The sequence below is a fragment of the Anabrus simplex genome, chromosome 5 (genome assembly GCF_040414725.1).
Source record: "Anabrus simplex isolate iqAnaSimp1 chromosome 5, ASM4041472v1, whole genome shotgun sequence".
NCBI lineage: Eukaryota > Metazoa > Arthropoda > Insecta > Orthoptera > Tettigoniidae > Anabrus > Anabrus simplex.
The window spans coordinates 393,119,538-393,137,682 of record NC_090269.1 but is presented as its reverse complement, the minus strand read 5'-3'; the positions used below and the strand labels follow the sequence as shown (position 1 = coordinate 393,137,682).

Here is an 18,145-nt window from a genome sequence, read left to right as displayed (position 1 = left end):
GCTTTTACCACATTCAGAACACGAGTATTGCTTAACGTTGCTCATTATAACGCTATGTAAGTAGGCCTACTTACAGTGAAGAAAAACTAAATAAACATGCGGCACGTAACTAAATACACACTATAGCTGGGCTCACGAAATGAAATACACAAAATTCATTAGTTTGATGATGATGATGTTTGTTGTTTAAAGGGCCCTAACAGCTACGGCACAGCCCAAAATTCACTAGTACAGTAGGCATGAAATGAGAGAAAATAACCACTGTCCACAAATTCAGATTAACTAAATATAAATACCAACCACATGAAGAAACTATATATTTGATGATAAGAAGCATAAGTGCTGTGGTTTTGGCAGGAAACAATGATAAAAGCAATATATGATAGACAGCAGTGGGTAGAACAGAATGGCTTGGAATTGACAATGGACGAAAAGAAGAGACTGTGTTGTCACATTTCCCATTAATTATGGTGAGAGATGACATCATAAAGGCAGCAAGTGAAGATTATGGAAGGGAAATAATGTTTGCGGATGAAGTTGTGATCTGAGGAGAAGGTGAAATGAAATGGCGTATGGCTTTTAGTGCCGGGAGTGTCCGAGGACATGTTCGGCTCGCCTAGTGCAGGTCTTTTGATTTGACTCTCGTAGGCGACCTGCGCGTCGTGATGAGGATGAAATGATGATGAAGACTACACACACACCCAGCCCCCGTGGCAGAGAAATTAACCAATCAAGGTTAAAATTACCGACCCTGCCGGGAATCGAACCCGGGACCCCTGTGACCAAAGGCCAGCACGCTAACCATTTAGCCATGGAGTCGGACTGAGGAGAAGGTGAGGAGGAGGTACAGAAACAGCTTAATGTACTAAATAGAAAAATTGAACAAGTCAGATTTGAGGATCAACGTACACAGTGATGGTGTTTTTTGTTTTAAGAAGTACATATCAATGTAGAGATTAGCAAGACAATAGTTTTGAGTAGTGGAAGTAAAGAAGGAAAAGGAGCTGTCAAAATTGGGGACAGAAATAATGTGTGTTGTGATAGTAGCCAGTTCATTATTTACTAGTGCAATGTAAGTTGAGGACTGTGAGGTGGTAACTAGGTTGAACTGGTAATTCATTATTTGAAAGTGGTGTAACTGAAGAACTGCTGTCATATTATGTTATTTTGCATTACCAGTACTTGTAATTGCTGTAACTGATAAGCTGTTGCGATAGTAGGTTTATTTACTGGTGTAATGTAATTCATGGACTGTTGAGGTAATAGTATGTTATTGTTTATTACTTACTAGAAAAAATGTACAATAGTACTTTTGAGGTTATTGTCCATTATTTAGTACGGGTTCTTTCACTCAAAGTAGGGCCGGCCAGTTGGTCGGCGCAGCACACTGGGTAGATGGGCGAGCTGAAGCCAGAAATGTGTAGATGCAGGTGGAGGGCATTTTTAACATCTTCTGTGATAAGGTGAAAAATGATTTTACTTTGATTCTGCATTATAATGTGTGCTGTTATTTACATGCGATTCATCAGGCGCTCTTCCATCCCCAAGCTTAGCGAGTTGCCATGTGCTCGTCTGAACTTCAGCTCGCCCATCCACCCACTGCACTGCGCCGACCGGCCCCACTTTGAGTGTAAGGCCCTGTAGTACAATGTAACTGATGAGATTATTGTCCATTGAGGTGATACTAGGTTATACCAGCAGTTCATTATTTGAAAGTGCTTTAACAGAAGGACTGTTGTGATAGTTAGTTATTGTTCATTACTTGAAAATGCTTAGCTGTTGTGATACTAAGTTATTGTTCCTTGGTAGATGCACCAGTAATTGACACTTCAATATATATATTTTTTTTTTTCAATAATCCAGGGAGAAGATTTTTCTAAGCAAGTCACACATTATTTTTATGTACCATCAGATAGATCTCTTTGTGCCCAACTAGATGCATAAAAAGAAAATATTCTTGTTATCAATAATTATTCCTTAAAATTAATTTTTAAAATGTGTGTTTTCGTACCTATGGCTGAAACTTCATTTTTCATCATCTCCTAAGGCTGATACTTTTTTGCATCTATTGCTGACACAGCATATATTGTATGATATAAAACTAACCCCATGGCACTACAGCCCTGAAGGGCCTTGGCCTACCAATCAACCGCTGCTCAGCCGGAAGGCCTGCAGATTACTAGGTGTCATGTGGTCAGCATGACGAATCCTCCTGGCCGTTATTCTTGGCTTTCTAGACAGGGGCCGCTATCTCACCGTCAGATAGCTCCTCCATTCTAATCACGTAGGCTGAGTAGACTTCAAACCAGCCCTAAGATCCAGGTAAAAATCCCTGACGTGGCCGAAAACTGAATCCACGGCCTCCAGGTAAGAGACAGGCACGCTACCCCTACACCACAGGGCCGGCATATTGTATGATATAGCAAAATAAATTACCCTTTTATCAACTAATAACATTACACATAGCCTGTACGTTGTAAGCAGGATATTTCTCCCTAGCCTTATACAGAACAACAGTTTTTGGTACCCCCTATTTTGAAGCTGCCATATTTACTGGCATTCCTCATTTCACCTCATACAATGCAGCAGCCATAGATGACTGTGGGTACTTTAAAAATTTACTTTGTTGAGGGTGCATTTTATATCACTACCTGAGAGATAGGTGTGACAACATTTTTGAGATATAAACAGCTTTGGGTTATGGTTTATATCAGCTGCTTACATCTGACACATGGGTCCAGCTTCAGATTCCCTTATTGGAGAATCGCATAAAAAGAAATATATCTAGTTAGTATGAATGTATGTCCAACCTTTAGTCCTGTTTCTCTGCAGGGGCGGTATGAAAATAGATGAATCTTTGTAGTGAGTTTTTACGATTGGATGCCCTTCCTGATGTCAACCTCATTGGAGGAGTTATTGGGATGAAATTAATGACGTGATATATGGTAGTAAGAAGGGAGAAGGTGAAACCTGGTGTCGGCACATACCCTACTCCTGTGGAATAGCACCAAGGGTTCTGCTCAGGGTGTCATGTTGCCATCCGCCGAATGAATCTCCATTCAACAGCGTCATGTGCCCTCACTCCATATGAGCACTGTGGAGACTTTTGGCATTTAATCCAGGCGTTTGGCATTCAATCTGGTGATTAGAAATTGTATACCACCACCTCTCCTACCCTGCTGTCAACATTCTGATGGTGACATTTTTTTCAACCAACGGGACTCGAACCGGCCAACCATGGTGTCAGACCATATAGACTTCATGCCTTAACGATAATGGCCATCGTATCTATATCTAGCTATTACACAATGATTGTTTCTAATTGGAAACAGACCAAAGTAATGATTTGACCCTAAGCTGACACCAGTGTCAGGTATGGGTATTAGGCCCCAGTATGGTGTATCAATGTCTGACCCGTGACAATTTGTAACTTTCACTTTAGCCACCATATGGAATTCATTCACTGAACATATGTACTATCAAACATTGATTTAACTTTCAGAACCCATATAATACGTTACTTACTTGTGCTAACCTCATTATGAAAAATGCTAAGGTCCCTCCAAACTTGCGGATCTAGATCATAACTTTAATTACTACAACTCATGTTTTCTTCTAAAGAGAAACATTTCAACTACAAACTGATGCAAAAAGAAAGAATGAGTGGAGATATTGTTATTTTTTAATATCTTAATTAAGTTAGGCTGTCAGCTATAGGTACAGGGTGAGGCATAGGTGCATCTACCCTTCTCTGAAATTGGTGATAAGAACTGAGGGCTATGAAAAGAAGCAGTAGTTCATATAGGAGTGAGGCTAGGCTGCATTTTGTCCCCTCTTCTTTTTAATGTTTATGTAGAACAGGCAGTGAAGAAAATCAAAGAGGAATTTGGAATGGGAATCGTATTCCAAGGAGAGGAAATCAAAAGTCTGATATTTGTCAATGATATTGTCGTTTGTGAAGTCTGCAGCAGATGTGGAGAAATCGCTAAATGCTATGGACATAATCTTGGAGAAGCGATACAAGATGAAATTAAATAAAACCAAACCAAAATTAATGGAGTGCAGTGAAACAAAAGTTGACTGATGTAGGAAATATTACATTAGGCACCGAAGTCTTAGAGGTAGATGATTATTGTTATTTGGATGGTAGAATGACTAATGATGGCAGAAGTAAGGAGGACATAAAATGCAGACTAGCACAAACAAGAAAGCCCTCTTTCAATAAAATAATTTTCTCTCTTTGCACATTTAGATCAGAATTACAAGGATGTTTTTGAAAACTTTCTTCTGAAGGTTGGCATCATACACAAGTGAAACATAGTCCATAACTAGCTCCAAAAGAGAGAAAATGCAAGCTTTTGTAATGTGGTGTTACAGAAGAATATGACAAGTAGATTAGGGTAGATGTATTACTCGCAAAACTTTTAGTGATACCTGGACTCCCTGGTGCTGAATCGGTAGACCTCAGCAAGCTTCGAGATTCGTATCGGGAACCTTTCAACACAAACTATGAATCGCCGTGAGACATCTGACATACACTTTACGTACTAGTAGGCCTACTGTTGTTGTTTACTCAGCAAAGCTAAAATATAGAATTCATGTGTGTGACACAGTTGTTGGCTTGCGATAATAAAGGTTTAGAAAAATTGCTATCAATTGATCATACTACCAGTATCGATTCAATTCAGATTTTATTTCCTTTCAGTTGGCAGTATTACCAGAACCGGGCTAGCACCCTCCTTACTCTTCACCCCCGTACAAAGAAGTATCAGTAAAAGTTTCGCGAGTAATAGTAATTATGTAGAAATGAAAAAGTTAGCAGAAGATAGGGTGTCATATAGAGCTGCATCAAACCAGTTATGGACTGATGACCCAAACATTTGAAATTGTGGACTGTTTGCAATAGTAGTTCATTGTTTCTTATTTTATGGACTGTTGTTATAGTAGGTTCTTATTTGGATGTGCTCTAACTGATACTGCTGTGATAGTAGGTTATTGTTTCTTATTTTTATATGCTGTAATTGATACTGTTGTGATAGTAAGTTAATGTTTCTTATTTTTATGTGCTGTAATTGATACTGTTGTGATAGAAGGTTATTGTTCCTTATTTGAATGCCCTATAACTGGTGGACTTTTGTGATAGTAGGTTACTGTTCATTATTTGAAAGTGCTTTAACTGATGGATGTCATGATAGCAGGTTATTATTCCTTATTTGAAAGTGTTGTAAATGATTGAGTACGGTATTATTGTGATATTAGGTTATGGTTCATTATTTAATGGTACAATGCAATTGATGGACTGTTGAGGTGATAGAAGGTTAATGTTCATTACTTTCTACTACAATGTAGGCTATCTGATGGACTTTTGAGGTTATAGTACGTTATTGTTCATTACTTGAAAGTGCTTTAGCTGATGTATGTTGTGATGGTAGGTTATTGTTCCTTATTTGAAAGTGCTGTAACTCATGAACTTTTGTGATAATAAGTTACTGTTCATTATTTTAAAGTGCTTTAACTGATGGATGTTGTGGTCGTAGGTTATTGTTCCTTATTTGAAAGTACTGTAAGTTATGGACTTTTGTAATAGTACGTTACTGTTCATTCCTTAGAAGTGCTTTAACTGATGGATGTTGTGATGGTAGGTTATTTGAAAGTGCTGTAACTTATGGGCTTTTGTAATAGTAGGTTACTGTTCATTCCTTGGAAGTGCTTTAGCTGATGGATGTTGTGATGGTAGGTTATTTGAAAGTGCTGTAACATATGGACTTTTGTAATAGTAGGTCACTGTTCATTACTTGAAAGTGCTTTAACTGATGTATGTTGTCATAGTAGGTTATTGTTCCTTAGGTATTTGAAAGTGCTGTAACTGATTGAGTATTATTGTGATATTAGGTTATGGTTCATTATTTAATGGTACATTGTAATTGATGGACTGTTGAGGTGATAGTAGGTTAATGTTTATTACTTTCTAGTATAATGTAGGCTATCTGATGGACTTTTTGTGATAGTAGGCTATTATTCGTTACCTGAAAGTGCTATGTCTGATGGAAGTTGTGATGGGAGGTTATTGTCTATTATTTACCAGTACAACATAGCTGATGGGCTGTTGTTTTCATACTTGGTTATTGCTTTCATTCAGAAGTGTTAAAAGTGATGGACTGTTCTGCTGTGCGAAGGAAAAAGGCAGTATTTGTAGATAAAAACATTGAGTTTTTGGTAATGTTGCAATTGTGTCAATGTTCTGCATCATAATACCACCTTAAAAAGCAGTGATATGATTTTTTCATTCAAAATATAAGGAAAAATCAGTTTTTGCTTTTGCATTTTTTTTTGACATCTACAATGACAGAATGTACAGTAGTTAGTAGACACTGCACTGTAAGAAAGCAGTACCTGTAGAAGTAGGGCTACTGCATTTAAAGGTTGTATTTTAATTATGTGCTGAACATTCGTAGAAAGCAGTAAGTATGGTACTGGTTCCAATGTAAAAAAGCAGTGTCTGCACATTGCTACTTTGTTCATTTTACTGTTGGTAATCATTCTAGTATAGGCCTACAGCTGTGTCAAAAACTAAATCTTCCTGCTTTTTTTTTTTTTTTGGTAGTAAATGTGTTAATTTCAACATCATCCTTAAGTAGAAAGGGATGCAAAAGTGATTAAATTTTGATCTTAATATTCTCAATTTTCAAAATCAGGTAGTTCCTGCCTTTTTCCTTAGCATGATCATGTTGAGGTGATTGTAGATTATGATGAACTGTTGAAGTGATGGGTTATTGTTCATTATTTACTAGTACAATATAACTGATGGACTCTTGAGGTGATTGATAGTAGGAACCGTCCTTAGATGCAACTCCATGTCGAGGGGGCAACAATGCTTCCCACAAGTCCCAGAGTACGCTGTTTATGAGTGTAGTATACATTCCAACCCAGGGTTACGAGAAAAGACCTCAACTGCATTGAAGGTGGAGTAGAAGAGGGGTTTCCACAGACTTTGGGAAGGGACATAAAAGAAAATAAGGAGGTTTTGATGCTACAGGAAGCAACCCCTCCATATGGCTTTGGGTGCTATGGCTTAATAACCTGCACAACTAGAAAGAACATTATTACTAAAACATGAACAAACAGAAACCAGTTGGATAATAAGGAGATAACTTTCAACATGAAAACGGAAACTCCTCAAGTTGGAATGTGCGGACAGTGTGGCATGTAAGAAGACTTACGGAGGTAACATATACAATGGATTCGGTGAAGTGAGGACTGAGGATAGGGAAACGCTGCTATCTCAGGGAGAGAGCAGCGCAGCAAGGGAGTTGGATTTTGGGTTACAATCAAACAAGGAAGAGCCTGCTAGAGTTTTATCCAGTCTCAGCAAAAGCCATAGTGGCTTGTTTTTCATCCAGAATAAGACCGGTCATCATGGTGAAGTGCTACGCACTGACAAAAAGAAGAGAAGAGAGGAAAACATCAGTTGTACAGCAAGCTGCACTGAACCCTGTGCAAAAAGAAGAAAAGGGACATCTTTGTCATGAAGGGAGATCCGAATGCTGGAAAGGCATGACATCTGTAGAAGAAACAACAGTGCTGAATGACCCGTCAAATTATACAGCAACAGACTGTAGCACCATTTCTCCTCACAGGAATTACCAGGTGACGTGGGTTCCCCAGATCACAATATGGGGAATCAAATCATGCCACTGTCAGTAAAACCACAAGTACCTATTGTAACGATCACTCACCTATTTTCGGCTACCGTCATCTGGAACTCCATCTATGTTCATATACTCGCCGATACTTCATTCATCTAACCGGCCTTGGACTTTCTCTGCTGCCTCGCCATGCATCCGTCCTGGTGAACTGCTGACTACACACCGAGTCTCCTCTGGGTTACGTCATCCACTACGTCAGTGTCCTATATTTCTCGACGTTTTGTGTACTTTTTTCCGGAACTTTCTGCAGCGGTATAAAGGCTTCCCCCACATACTCGGTCTTCAGTCCAGCACTGATTCCGAGTGTGGTTGGAGGGTCGTCTGAGGACTTCCCAGTATTTGCTGGGAAGCTCCACTTCTTTTATTTGCTGTATTGGGTGAGCAACAGAGTATTTATTTTATAATTACCACTATTATTCTTCTCCTATGGATTTTGGAGTTATCTTCATTTCTGTGGCCGATTTTCTTTTAAGCCTGATATGAGTGATATTGTTCCTTAACAAATGAACATCGAGTAATATGCAATTTCAAGAGTTGGTGAGTGATTGAACTTGTGGCCTGGACGGTACAACTTATCACATAAAACTGTTCCTGCATTTGGCAATGTTTATACTCAGGCGACTCCCATTATTGTGATCCCCGCCCTTGGTCCTTCCCGTGCCTTTCTTCTCCCTTTGTTTACTTTTTTGGAAATCTGTGTCCATATTCTCCGAGGCTTATAGGTTACCATGTTCATTTGATTAGTCACATATTATAACTTGTAAATGGTCTAGGGATTCTATTCTAATGTACGTCATTCACGATGAGTGTTTTCTTTTGTGTGTCAGGTTACAAAATTTTGAGTTGTAAAATTTAAAATTAATTCCCTTTGTAGAAACAATATACTATTTTGATTAACCTTTTTTCTTCTTATTATTACATCCACTAACCTCCCATTGGTCCCAGCTCTTTTCTCCTTGAACGTCTTGTCAAAAAATCTTAATCAACCAATACGTTGTTGCTATAAATCGTCACACTATATTAGATGGAAGAAACAAGAGAGGAGCAGATGTGGGGAGCGACCATCACCTGGTGACAGCTACTATCCAACCAAAGAATGGTGGAACCTGGCGCCAGCAAGGAAGGACAAACTACAACTCGCCCAACTCAATAATGAGGTGGTCCAGCAGGATTTCTCGACATTAGCAAGGCCAGTACAATTTACGAATTTCATCGTATAGATCTATATTGATACATGGAACAAATTTAAAATGGTAAAGCTCTACGGTTAGTTAACATTACTACTGGTCCAGTGAAGACAAATGTGGAACTTCTGCAGATATCCTACTTCCAATATTCATTGGAACCACAAAAGGCTACGTATGGACTGGAAGAAAGTTCTGCTGATCAAGCTGCCAAAGAAAGGAAATCCCACCGACTGAAACAAGTGGCAAGATAACAGTTGCTTTCCCATCCCAATTAAGGTCCTTCACGAGTGGTCCAAAAACACATCAGGCAGCATGTGTTCCAAAAGCTGACAAAGGATCAAGGAGATTTCAGAGAAGGCCACTCAATGTATGGACCAAATAAATACCCTTGCAAATCCTCATGGAACAATCCACAGAACTCCACTCATCACATAGTATTCATTGACTTTAAGAAGGGCTTTGACAGCACTGTGAACACAAAGATTTGGAAAAGTGTGGAAACGTTCAGAATCCTGCAGGAAATGTTCCGAATTCTGCAGGAAATTAGCAACATTTTAAGAAACTGCACTTGTTAGGTCCAGAATCAAGGATTGCTGTCTGAACCCATCTCGGTCACCTGGTGTAAAATAAGTACGTTTGTTGTTGCACATTCTGCACCTAATGGAGCTTGATCTTGTAATGAAATGACACTGAAGGAAAACAGAGTTACACAGTGAGGACCAACAGATCAGTTAGAAGATTTGGACTACAGATAATGCTAATAAATCAGTAAGGCAAAAGGCACTTTGCAATAATGCAACCTGTATGGAAATCAAGGAATCTCCTTTTTATTACAGAGTTGTGAACATTCGAACTCAAGTCTGTCCAACTGTATGGTTGTGAAACATGGAGACTAATCAGGGGCAACCTCACGACTTTTGTAAACAGATGTCTTTTTAACATCCTGACGATATGGTGGCTGCATGTTATTTCAAATGCAGATCTGTGGAGAAGGACAAAGGAAATTGATATCAACGCTGAAGTCCGATGCAGAAAATGAAAGTGGATTAGGCACACACTAAGGAGCAACACAAATCTCTTTGACAAACAAGGGCTAGAATTGAATCTCCAGGGCACCAGATGCAGAGGCAGACCGAAGATGATATGGGTGAAAAGCTGTATGAAAAAAGTGACTAAGGAGGCACAGAAAACTTGGTTATGGATCAAAGCCACGACACAGAACAGAATCTGGCGGCAAAAGTTTGTTGATGCTTTATGCTGCACATAAAAGCTATAGAATTTGATGTTGGTGATAATGTTCTTTGCAATGTATTTCAAAATTTTAGTCAGCAATATTCTGGAGTTCATTCACAAAGATTAAGAACTTAGAATATGTAGATATTTGTGAATTAAATAGGGGTGGTCTTGTGCACCTAGTAGCTAGGTCAGTAAGTGTATAGTTTCATGCAACATTTGATTTAAAGTGACTATGAACATTGTGCTTTGAGTGTTTCAGATGAAAAGCAGTTGTTATTTCAGTTAGTAATGAGTAGTTTGGAATGTTGTGATATGATGATCATGCTTGTTTAAAGGGCCCTAACATCTAGGTCATCAGCCCCAAATGTTGTGATATCAGTGTTAGATGAGATATGTGTTTTTGGCGTGTTGTAAAGAAAAGGGTTTAGAATGTTTTGAAATATATAGTCAATATGTAAGTAACTACACAGAATTAAGCAATCACTGTTTTCAGGATTTTAATGCAAAAAGTAGGAAGTTATGAGCATCACTGTAAAACTCTTGTTTGTAACATTGATAATTAATCCTATATGGACCACACACACACACACACACACACACACAAACAAAGAAAAAAAAGGAACATGTGATACAGATTTGAGGTCCTTTATTTAATCATGAATAAACACATTTAGGCATATACAAACTACTATTTATTTCTTCCTGAATTGAAATCCTCAGAAGTACTATTCTGAAGGATCACTAGACATTATGGTGGAGGTGGTGCATGACTTGGTGGGTATAATTATTTTTAACTTACTTGCTTTATAGTTGACCTTTCATAGGGCAGAAGGTTGCGAGTTGAAAAAGAGGTAAAGCTTTTTTGTGAGATCTATTTAAGAGAGGGCATACATAAAATATTACATTTGAAAATTTAATGTGCTTGGACCTTTTACAGTAGACTCGTGGGCTGTACCACTGTCTGTTTAGAGCAAGAGATTATCTTCAGGGTGCAGTAGTACAGTACTGTACCACCTTCCTCTACCAAAGTCTTTCTCATCAAAATCAACTGCAATATATCCTATTATGAATACCTAAGTATTTTAGAATAGGTACTGCTAGTTAAGAAAAATATAAGTGATGTTTACATTTGTTGAAAGAATCATACAAGAAACAGTATCAAAGTCATGATGTAGGAAATTCAGGAGACAGAACGCTGTAAGTCACTTAATAAACAACAGCAGTCTCATACTTGGCAGAGGAAGGAAAAACTTATCAGCAACTCACTGTTGGCCCTGTCTCTGGAAGTGGGTGAATAATTTGTACAAAACTCAAGGCTGCCACTCAGTATTGATATACTAATTTTTTTCTAAAATAAAACAAAAAGAAACACATTGCTTATCTTCTTCACAAAACAATCTTTACAGCACCTCTTATGGCAATCTGTCATTTGTCCTTAATTTCTATCAGAATACTGCCATAATACAATAACAAAGAAGCACAATAATATGAATAATAGATAAATAACTGAAAAGGTTTACTATGAACCATTAAATTGCTATCTTTTCTGGAAAATGTTTCTTATAAGACAAGACATCCATCTAAGTTCTTCTGCATACATTCTACTTCTTTATATACTAGCTTTCTCTTGTTTTAAAGTTATCATTCCATGAAATTCATTCCCTGAGCAACCTTTATATTGACAAGACCCTTTATTACACAGCTTTCTTTAACTTCAATTTTACTTCTTCAAAAACCTTGTCACTAGTTGTCATTTCTTCACTTTTATCTTTTAAGTTTCTTGAAATATTAAACGTTCTTCAGTATTTAAGTTGCATTTCTTATTTACTTTTTAAATTTTGATTCACTTTTCTTCCTCTCCATCAAGTTCATTTGATGCTCATTTTTTCCTTTCTGGATGAGCAGTGTAGCAAGAGTGAGTAGATCTTGTCATTGTCAGTTGCTTGGTTGTGACCAGATCAATTGTGGTTTTACTGCAGTAATTTTTAAAAACATCCTGAATATTTATTCTTGTATTTAATATTCCTGGTGACATGGGTGATGCTTTATCATTGGTCAAATCTTGGCTCATCTGAAAGAAAACTCTCTACATCTGCACTCCCACAGGATAGAGTGAATCATATCTTAATTGTATCTGCTACTTCAGGATATTTCCTTTTCCCACATGCAAGTTTTGCATTGATATGAGGTTTCTGGTTCTTTTAACTTACAGATTATTAATTTGCCTTAGCTTTCTCGAACTTAAATATCTTCCATTCATCTTGAAGGATACTATCCGTGGAGGAAACTGTAAAAGTGACTTAATTAGAGACGGCGAACAAATTCGTTATCTTGGAACTACCTTCAGAGATACTCTAGTGTTCGACGACTGCTGTAATGAAAGACCTTCACAATAAGCTCCAACTTCTAACATCGTCGCCACTGCTTAAGGAAGACCAAAAACTCATAGTACTGAATTCCTCAATCTGTCCCACCCTGATATACCCTTTCCTGACATGCATACATACATACATTATCATTATAGACTGTTATGCCTTTCAGCGTTCAGTCTGCAAGCCTCTGAGAATTACTAAACGTCGCCACAATCCTCGATTTGCAACTAGTGTTGTGGCCTCATTTAGTTCTATACCTCTTATCTTTAAATCGTTAGAACCGAGTCTTAACCATCGTCGTCTTGGTCTCCCTCTACTTCTCTTACCCTCCATAACAGAGTCCATTATTCTCCTAGGTAACCTATCCTCCTCCATTCGCCTCACATGACCCCACCACCGAAGCCGGTTTATGCGTACAGCTTCATCCATCGAGTTCATTCCTAAATTAGCCTTTATCTCCTCATTCTGAATACCCTCCTGCCATTGTTCCCACCTGTTTGTACCAACAATCATTCTTGCTACTTTCATGTCTGTTACTTCTAACTTATGAATAAGATATCCTGAGTCCACCCAGCTTTCGCTCCCGTAAAGCAAAGTTGGTCTGAAAACAGACCGATGTAAAGATAGTTTCGTCTGGGAGCTGACTTCCTTCTTACAGAATACTGCTGATCGCAACTGCGAGCTCACTGCATTAGCTTTACTACACCTTGATTCAATCTCACTTACTATATTACCATCCTGGGAGAACACACAACCTAAATACTTGAAATTATCGACCTGTTCTAGCTTTGTATCACCAATCTGACATTCAATTCTGTTGAATTTCTTACCTACTGACATCAATTTAGTCTTCGAGAGGCTAATTTTCATACCATACTCATTGCACCTATTTTCAAGTTCCAAGATATTAGACTGCAGGCTTTCAGCACAGTCTGCCATTAAGACCAAGTCATCAGCATAGGCCAAACTGCTTACTACATTTCCACCTAACTGAATCCCTCCCTGCCATTTTATACCTTTCAGCAGATGATCCATATAAACTACGAACAGCAAAGGTGAAAGATTACAGCCTTGTCTAACTCCTGTAAGTACCCTGAACCAAGAACTCATTCTACCATCAATTCTCACTGAAGCCCAATTGTCAACATAAATGCCTTTGATTGATTTTAATAATCTACCTTTAATTCCATAGTCCCCCAGTATGGCGAACATCTTTTCCCTCGGTACCCTGTCATATGCTTTCTCTAGATCTACGAAACATAAACACAACTGCCTATTCCTCTCGTAGCATTTTTCAATTACCTGGCGCATACTGAAAATCTGTTCCTGACAGCCTCTCTGTGGTCCGAAACCACACTGGTTTTCATCCAACTTCCTCTCAACCACTGATCGCACCCTCCCTTCCAAGATGCCAGTGAATACTTTGCCTGGTATACTAATCAATGAGATACCTCGATAGTTGTTGCAATCCTTCCTGTTCCCTTGCTTATAGATAGGTGCAATTACTGCTTTTGTCCAATCTGAAGGTACCTTACCAACACTCCACGCTAATTTTACTACTCTATGAAGCCATTTCATACCTGCCTTCCCACTATACTTCACCATTTCAGGTCTAATTTCATCTATTCCTGCTGCCTTATGACAATGGAGTTTATTTACTATCCTTTCCACTTCCTCAAGCATAATTTCACCAACATCATTTTCCTCCTCCCCATGAGCTTTGCCGTTTGCAACACCACCATGATGATTTCCTTTTACATTGAGAAGATGTTCAAAATATTCCCTCCACCTCTCCAGTGATCCGTGGGATCTATTATGAGTTCACCTGAATTACTCAAAACACTATTCATTTCCTTTTTCCCTCCCTTCGTAAGATTCTTGATTACTGTCCAGAAAGGTTTCCCTGCTGCTTGACCTAGCCTTTCCAGATTATTATCAAAATCTTCCCATGACTTCTTTTTGGATTCAACAACTATTTGTTTTGCTCTGTTTCTTTCATCTACGTACAAATCCCTGTCTGCCTCGGCCCTTGTTTGGAGCCATTTCTGATAAGCCTTCTTTTTACGTTTACAGGCTGCTCTCACTTCATCATTCCACCAAGATGTTCGCCTTTTCCCATCTTTACACACAGTTGTTCCTAGGCATTCCCTTGCTGTTTCTACTACAGCATCCCTGTATGCCACCCATTCACTTTCTATATCCTGAACCTGCTTACTGTCTACTGTTCGAAACTTCTCACTAATCATATCCATGTACTTCTGTCTAATTTTCTCGTCCTGGAGATTTTCTACCCTTATTCGTTTGCAGACAGATTTCACTTTCTCTACCCTAGGCCTAGAGATACTTAGTTCACTACAGATCAGATAGTGGTCTGTATCATCGAAAAATCCGCGAAAAACTCGTACATTCCTAACAGATTTCCTGAATTCAAAGTCTGTTAAGATATAGTCTATTATGGATCTGGTGCCCCTAGCCTCCCATGTGTAGCGGTGAATAGCCTTATGCTTGAAGAATGTATTCGTAACAGCTAAACCCATACCAGCACAGAAGTCCAGCAAACACTTCCCATTCACATTAGCTTCCATATCTTCCCCACATTTACGAATCACCCTTTCGTATCCTTCAGTTCTATTCCCAACTCTCGCATTGAAATCACCCATTAGCACTATTCTATCCTTGCTGTTGACCCTGACCACGACGTCACTCAATGCTTCATAAAACTTGTCAACTTCATCCTCATCTGCACCCTCACATGGTGAATACACAGACACAATTCTTGTCCTAATTCCTCCCACTGACAAATCTACCCACATCATTCGCTCATTTACGTGCCTAACAGAAGCTATGTTGCGTGCAATGGTATTCCTGATAAAGAGCCCTACCCCAAACTCTGCCTTTGCCTTTCTAACAGCCGTCAAGTACACTTTATAATCTCCTATCTCTTCCTCATTATCTCCCCTTACCCGAATATCACTTACACCTAGCACATCCAGATGCATCCTCTTTGCTGACTCAGCCAGTTCTATCTTCTTTCTTCCATAAGCCCCATTAATATTGATAGCTCCCCATCGAATTCCATTTCGTTCGCCAAGTTGTTTCCAAGGAGTCCCTCGCCTGTCAAATGGGAGTGGGACTCCATTACTTCCATAGGTCCGAGGCTTGCTTAAAGTGTTCTGAGCTCGGTTAATTCATGAAGCAGGATGCTGCCCTACTTGCACATAGTCCAAGTGAGGATCTCTCTTCTAACGGGTTATGGACCACCGGTGAATTGTATAGTCCTAGCCGCCTGAGCACAAGGAGGGCCAGGACTCGGAATATGTCCGAGATGCCCACTCCCATTCCATAGCAACTGGTATCCCGACTCTCAGGACCACTTACTAGGCCACTCAGCCGTTGCGCATGGTTCACGAACTAGGACGTGAGTACAGTAACTCACAAACATGCAGTTTCAAGAAAATCGCACAGAAATTCTTATCCGATAGCGATAAAATGATTAAAAGTGCAACAAAGGAGATATTGCAGTTGCCAACGGATACTCCAGATGGCATTCTGTACACCGAAAAGAAATACAAAGGACTCACTCTTTTTAAAACCTCATGGGAAGTTTACCTTTAATGCATTAATGCCTGTAACATCTTGCTTAAGACTAAACACCCACTCGGCATCGCTTCAAGGGATTCTCACGTGGAGAGTCGGGAATGCATAGAACGCCTAAAACTAACAAACGCTGATGTCCATAAAATAAACGCCAAGAACGGCTTGTACGATACTAAGAAGATCCGGCAAGAGCTACGAGAACGTGAATTCACCTCCTGGTGTTCACTGCCGCAAAAAGGACTCTGAGTACAACTGTACAAAATGTACACACCAGCAAACTCTTGGGTGCAAGATCATACCGGACTGTCTTGTAACGAGTGGAGAGAGGCTATAAAGATGACTGCTAATGTTTCTGTGGTGCGCTCGGTGCCAGGCAGATCCCTGGACAACAACCTCTGTCGGCATTGCCACGGAGAGAAAGAAACTCTTGGTCATGTCCTGGGATTCTGCACACGCAGCATCACCAGATCAGATCCCTCATTGCCGAAGAACTAAGAAAGAAGGGATTCAATGTACATGAGGAGATACACTGACTGGCCATAAACGGTAGTTCGCGGAGAATTGACATCATAGCCTTTAAAGACAGCAGCTCTCAAGGATTCATATTAGATCCGACTGTCAGATTCGAGCACCATAGCAGTCAGCCAGAGGAGGTTAATCTTCAAAAGATTAACAAATACAAACCCACTATCCCTTACTACAAATCTAAATACCACCTTCAGGAAATAGAAATAATAGGGATAATGGTTGGAGTTCGCGGTACCATACTTTGTCATTTTGTCGCCACATGGAAGCGCTTCCAACTTCCAGTGAAGCTCATCCCCGAAATTGCGACCCTTGTCCTCCGAGGCTCCATCAAAATCCTGAGACACCACCTCTACAGCTACAGCTCTGGAATGCCACATTAATTATACTGTTCCTTTATAATTTAGAGTTTTCTTCAATTAATAGATCTGTACAGAAATTTGATATGTTTTACCTTGTCCTTAGTGGCAGCCTGTAAATACAGGACGTTGTTCCTAATTAAATGGAAATATTATTATTGTGAAGAATATAAGTCGAAATATCAATGGAAAGAACTTTGCAACCTTCACCATATCTACACAGCAGTGATGTGAATTTTTCTCCTTAGGTTGTAAAAAACAGGTATGTATTAGAAAATATGCAGAAATAGATTCTTCCCCCCCCCCCCTCTCCCACAAGATGTTTGCAACTGGTGATATAGTGTTCCTGTACACTTTTCAGAAGAAAAAAGGGCTTCATTTTTTGGCAAGTCTTTCACAAAGTAGTAACAACTACTACTTAGCATTAAAGAAGGTTGCATAACTGAAATATCTCCTCCTTACTCCATGCTGTATTCGGCCTCCATAATACATCAGTCTTGCAAACCTACAAATGATATACCGGGTAGTAGCCAAGATTCTTCAGCTCATCATACAGAAACTTGAATAAACATTCTCTCTATTTTGGAAAGTCTCAGAGAGTAATATGAACACCAAGCTTGATACCTGCAGTCACTTACGTGTGGCCAGTATTCAGGAGATATTGGGTTCGAACCCCACTGTCGGCAGCCCTGAAGATAAGTTTTCCATGGTTTCCCATTTTCATAACAGGCAAATACTGGGGCTGTACCTTAATACAGCCGCTTCCTTCCCATTCCTAATCCTTTCCCGTCCCATCATCGCTGTAAGACCTCTCTGTGTCGGTGCAGCATAAAGCAACTTTAAAAAAAAACATTTTTTTTTTAACTAAACAAAGCTGCACTAGGCATAAAACTCAATTCACCCTTGTATGTTACATTTTTAAAAAAGAAAATACCTATCAATTTGTAGTTTTCCAGTTGATGTTAAGGATCTACAAATTGTACAGGTATGTTTGTCGTAAAACTCACAAAATATTTCTGAAGAGCGAGACTCAGTTCTGTCTGTTAGAATGTGGTAGAAATTATTCAGTTCTCATGATGCTGTATGCATTTTTAAAAAATAATTTTTCAGTCAGTAGTTATCAAAGTTCAAAAGCAAAATAATTTTCAGAAAATTACAGCACT

General features: G+C 39.1%; 1 long non-coding RNA gene across 2 annotated transcripts in view; it reads right to left on the bottom strand.

The window, feature by feature from the left end:
• LOC136874987 (uncharacterized) overlaps window positions 1-18,145 on the bottom strand; it is a 106,376-nt gene that overhangs the window by 78,453 nt on the left and 9,778 nt on the right. The window lies entirely within an intron of this gene.